Raw genomic sequence first — 6,000 nt, forward strand, 5'->3', positions numbered from 1 at the left:
AAGAAGATCCAAATGAACATCTTCGAACCTTTAATAGGATCTGTACTCTATTAAAAATCAGAGAAGTTGAGGATGAACAGATCTATCTCATGTTTTTTCCCTGGACTTTAAAGGGAGAAGCCAAAGATTGGTTAGAATCGTTACCTGAAGGGGCGATTGATACATGAGATGTTTTAGTTGAAAAAATTCTTAAACAATTCTTTCCGGCATCTAAAGCCGTGAGACTTCAAGGAGAAATTGTTACGTTCACACAAAAGCCAAATGAAACTCTATATGAGGCGTGGACAAGATTTGGAAAGTTATTAAGAGGATGTCTGCAACATGATTTAGACACTTATCAAATAGTACAAATATTCTACCAAGGTGTCGACGTTGCTACACGAAAAAACATCGACATAGCAGCTGGTGGTTCCATTATGAAGAAAACCGCAACTGAAGCTTACAAAATCATTGATAACACAGCCTCCCACTCACATGAGTGGCACCAGGAAAAAGATATCTTTCGTTCATCTAAAGCTGCTAGAGCTGATTCTAGCCATGACTTTGGTTCCGTTTCTGCAAAAATAGATGCTTTCGAGAGACGAATGAAAAAGATGAATAAAGATATTCACGCAATACGAATCAGTTGTGAGCAATGCGGTGGACCACACTTAATGAAAGATTGTCACATTGAACAAACGATGGAACAACGTGAGAATGTTTCCTACATGAACCAAAGGCCAGGAAATAATTATCAAAATAATTATCAACCGCCAAGACCAAACTTCAATCGAAATCAAAACATTCTTTACAATCCAAATGGACCCAACAATAACTCGTATAACCAACAAGGTCCGAATAACCAATCAACTCAAAACAACACTTTCAATCAACAAAGACCTAACTTTTATAAACCACCACAACAAATCGAAGAGAAAAAGCCAAATCTGGAAGAAATGATGGCAAAGCTAATGGAATCTCAAACACAATTTATTACATCTCAAACCCAAACAAATGAGAGGTTTGATCAGTCATTAAGAACTCAACAAGCTTCCATTTTGAATCTAGAAAAACACATAGGTACTCTTGCTAACATGATGAGTGAGAGGGAACAAGGAAAGCTACCGAGTAATACTGAAGTAAATCCTCGGAATGAGAATGTTAATATGGTGTCAACAAATTCTGAAAAACCAGCATCAAAAGATGGGAAGGTTTTTGATGTGAGTAACAATGAAGAAGTTACAACACCACCACTACCCGAGTATGTAAAGCCAGTGGTGGCACCATACAGACCACCCATCCCGTTTCCAAGAAAAGGAGTTGAGTATGAGCAAGTAATAGGTAATAAAGTTTGTGATACCTCTGGAAAGAAGAAGAAGAATAAGAAAGTACAAGAAACAAAAACTGTAAAGATAAACCTGGTGAAGACAGTTCCACCAAAACTTACACCAAGGTTGGGTGATCCGGCTGAATTTATTTGTAACACCCGTTTTCAGTTACGTGTTATTTCGAACGACATTCGAAATACGAGGCATGTAAGCGTATATTTGGATCCCAAATAAAGTTGTATTTGATGTTCTAAAACCTTACCATTGGATAGGAAATCTCATTACGTTTCCAATGATATTTGATTCATCGAAAATGGAGTTACGGTTTGAAAGTTACGACCAAAACAAGTTCAGAAAACTGATTCAGTTAATCTGGACGCCGTCCAACCTTTATGGACGCCGTCCAAAAGGCATGACGGGCCAGCAGCTCTATTTTTCTCATTTTAAAAGGGGTACTTTGGTCTTTTCACTTGGGGTCGGTTTGGGATCATCAAAACTGAACTAGAGCTCCATTGGAGCTCATTCTCACTCACACAAAACACTCTCATCCATTCCTAGAGAGAGAGGGACCATTTTAGAGTGAGAGAATTGGTTTGAGGAAGAAGAAGGGTGAGTCGGGTTGAGTCGCGAGTTTTAAAGTTGTTCATCTCGTTAACGGCTACGTCTTGGTAGTGTTGGTAAGTTCTAACTCCGATTTTCATTATTTGATTTTGATATTCAAATTAGGGTTTGAGCTTGATTTTGTTAGAAACCCTTTAATGGTTGTGAAATGGGTTTGTTGTGGTTAATAGATGGGTTTTGACCCGTTATTGGTGGGTTAGGGTTTGATGACGATTTTGGTCATGGTTTTGGGTGTAAATCACTAGTTCATAAATATGTTAGTGTATAGATGTTCATAAGAACATGTTAGTTGGTCAAAATGGGTGTTGACTTTGATTTAGTGTCAAACTAAGATTCGAGTTAAGTTTTGGTGAATCAAGTATGTAAATACTTGATTTAAGTGTTAATTGGTGTTTTGGAAGTAGAATCACTAGTCGTTAGAGATTTTGGGCGTTTTGAGACTTATGTCAAATGGGTTGACTTTGATTTTGGGTCAAAATTGATGATGACACTAATTTTGGATTAAATGAATGTTAAACGATTTTGTTAGGTGTTAAATGATGTTTTTGGATGTAATTACTCGCGAGAAGTAATTATGGGTTAAAGTGATATTTTAACATAAGTCAAAGGTAGTCAAATGCAATATGGGTCGATATTGCACGTGTTATGTTTTTTGATGTAAAAGGCGTTTGAAATGGTCGCTACCTAAGTAGTAACATAGTATCGGGACCTAGGTTGGTCTAATTGGTGTTAAGTATAATTTGAGTTAAATTGTACTTTGTAGATTGAGTATGAATTACCACCCGAAGTGGTAATCGGTTTATGTCCATTAGGTGTTAAATGGGCGGGTTTTGGCCAGCAAGGTGTGATCCCTCGGCTAAGGGATGTTTGGGTCGGGTTCTCTTTTAGAGAATGACTATTTATGTGTATATTTTTGCCTATGTGTAATATAGGTGATTACTAGCTCGGATTTGAGGACGGAGATCATGTTGTACATGACTTGTGCGGGCATTCGAAGGTGAGTGGAATAATTATATGCGTAGGTATATAATGTATTTATTTGTTGTAGCGTGAGGTGTGAAGTGTCGAGGTGCTAAGACACCACGTTTCACGTGATGAGTGAAGCATCGAGGTGTTAAGATGTCACTCGAGGTGAAGCATCGAGGTGTTAAGATGCCACCTAGGAGTGAAGTGTCGAGGTGTTAAGACGCCACTCAGTAATAAAGGGTGAAGTGTTGAGGTGTTAAGACGCCACCCGAGGGTGAAGTATCGAGGTGTTAAGATGCCACCTGGGGGTTAGTGATACGAGGTGCTAAGTACACTAATGGATGTTGTGAACTCCGATGGCCTTTCGCATGCGCCATTCCCTTGTACGATTGGTTAACCATGGTTATGTGTTGTAGTGTAGCATATTATATTGTTCGAGATATATGCCATTGTTTGTGCTAGCTTGCGTATTGGAGATTTAGCGTTATACTTTGCGATGGTATGCTAATTATATTGCTAGCTTGTATGCGGTAATTGTGTAAGTGATTGCAAGTAAGTAGATTATATATGTATTTGTATAATTATTGCATTCACTAAGCTTTATGCTTACCCCTCTCGTTGTTTACTTTTTTACAGGTATTGTGTTATGAAGCTAGCTAGTTGTTAGACTAGATGCGTAGGAGCACTTGGGCTCGATGGAGTAGCTTTTGGATGTTTGGACGCTGATTGAGGATTTGGTAGTCCCCGGGATTATGCTCTTGGTATTGGGTTGGGTTGTAGAGTCCTAATCCGTCTAAAGAGATAAATGAGTCAAAATCGCTACTTTATTTGTAAAACGGGTCTTTGTGGGCCCGGTGTTGTACAACTTATTTTCATTGCGGAAATCTCTTAGTTTTACTTAATATGAGGTGTTGTGAAAGTTGTTTCGTTTAAAAGTGTCGGGAAGCAGGTTTTCCGCTCGCGTGAATTTGAAACACTGATCAGGAACTTTTAGTTCAATTGGATGCCGTCCAAATGGCTTGGACGCCGTCCTGGTCTTCTCTGCTGGACGTCGTCCAGATAACTGGACGCCGTCCAGATGTACTGTCCCAGAATTTTTTTTCTTAGGGCGTGTTTTTGGTAAAACGAAGTCGGGTCATTACAAGTGGTATCAGAGCATATTCTAAGGGAATTAGGTGACCTTGGAATAGGTGCCTAGTCTTAGACTTATTGGCCGTTGTGCGTTATTTGCGGGACTTGTAGGAATACGGGGCGGATTGAGATTTGTTAGTGCCTTAGAGTAGGTGACTAACTAGGACTTGTGTTTGTCCAAAGTGTGATTATGTGGGGCCTTATTTCGTGTGTAAATTAGTGCCTTGGATAGCTAGTGCCTAATGTAAGTAGGCGAACTTGGACGTTATTTTAGTGATAGTCACCTAGGATGTAGGTTGACTTGTTGTTGTGGTGTACTTGTGTACGTTATTACTATATTGTATATTGGTATATATATACAGGTATCTATTGGTGCGGTGTCCTAGAGACGAATCTATTGGAGAGATTTTCATGTTTGGCGGTTTGAGTGATCATGTTCACTGTAAAGACTTTGGTCACTCGGGTACTAGGAGTTATCGCTTGTTATTTTGTGTGAATGTTGCGTCAGTTCGGGTAAAGTACTTTGCATGACCATGTGGAAATGGTAAGGTACGCAATTGTAATAGTGACCGATCACCATTATTACAACCGTGTATCTTGACACTAAGCATGACATGACAAGTACCGAACGGAGGAAACGTGGCATGGTTGGTGTAGAACGGGACGAGTTAGGAAACTTTTATTGGTTCCTAGTTTATAGTGGTCTCGGTGATGTGCTTGTTATCACATCAGGTTCTTTGTGAGTCGGGAAGTGTACGATGGATTAGGTTAGTTAAGTGAGCGAGCCAACTCACGAGTTTGGTGCGTGTTTAGTCACCCTAAGTAGTGGCTGCACTGTTGAGATTGTTATTGGTTTTAGTTACCCATCGTAACTAGGATGACCGATTTACACTTGCGTGTGTGCGCTGAGGACTTGAATTCCGTAATGGAATGCGACAAGTCTAATGATTATAGTTTGATTTACATTCGGTAGAGTGTGTGGTTAGAGAATCATGTTAGGATTCTAGTTGTGAGTCGACTTGGAATTGGCGAATCGAGGAGTCTTCGGGTCGTTAAACTCATGGGAGTGGGACCCGTATAATGATGATTGTGTTAGTGTGTTGTGGCTTATAAGGTAACATTCCTAATGGAATATCCCTTGTAGTAGTGGTTTTATCGAGATGTAGAAGGGTGTAAGACTTGGTGTTCCCGAGCATCTCCTTAGTGTTAGGTGAAGGGCTTCATTAGGCCAAATTGTTTGGCCTTGTGAAAATTGCGGGTAGTGTGTGATCGCTTGGAACTTTCGATAAGACAATAAACCGTAAGGTTGTCAGGTAGGTATGACTTCGGGTCATTATTATAGAGAGATGGGTGACATCGAGTGTACGGAACCTAAAGATCGAGTTTCTAAAATTCGGTTGATTGTGGTGGGAGTCTGCATGACACTGCGGCAGGTACCTTTTTATACCTGCTAGTGTAATGTTCACTCCGGTGATGGTGTGATCACTTTGTGCTTAGGGTGTCCTTGAGATACCCTTGGAATCATCGGAGATTATAATAGTGATCGACGGGTAATAGTAATTCGACGGTTGCAAAAGTCGAAGTTTAAGAGCATTGTGATGAATACTTCTTATGAAGTGACGGGTGAGCGAATCTTGTTGCTCTTAAGTGATAGACGGGTAAAGATGACCGGTGAGCCGGTGACGGACTTAATGGTCGGTTAGTCCGAAGGGTATGATGAAGTGTTGATATTGTGGTGGGCACAATTAGGGTGTCGGAATTGGTCACTCTTCTCCATGAGAGTGAGCAATTTTCGATAAAGGTTCGTTGCGTGGAAGGGCGGGTGATCTCGACTGAGATGCACGACTGGTTAAGTGGAGTGGCATATGCCTAGTCGTAGAGGCGTATGTGACACTTTGATGGAGTTCGCTTTGCGAACGATGAAGGACTATTAATTGTATTTATGGTATGAGGATGCGATGTTATCGCGTGTACG

Source organism: Rutidosis leptorrhynchoides, chromosome 1 (assembly GCF_046630445.1).
Source record: "Rutidosis leptorrhynchoides isolate AG116_Rl617_1_P2 chromosome 1, CSIRO_AGI_Rlap_v1, whole genome shotgun sequence".
NCBI classification, from domain to species: Eukaryota; Viridiplantae; Streptophyta; class Magnoliopsida; order Asterales; family Asteraceae; genus Rutidosis; species Rutidosis leptorrhynchoides.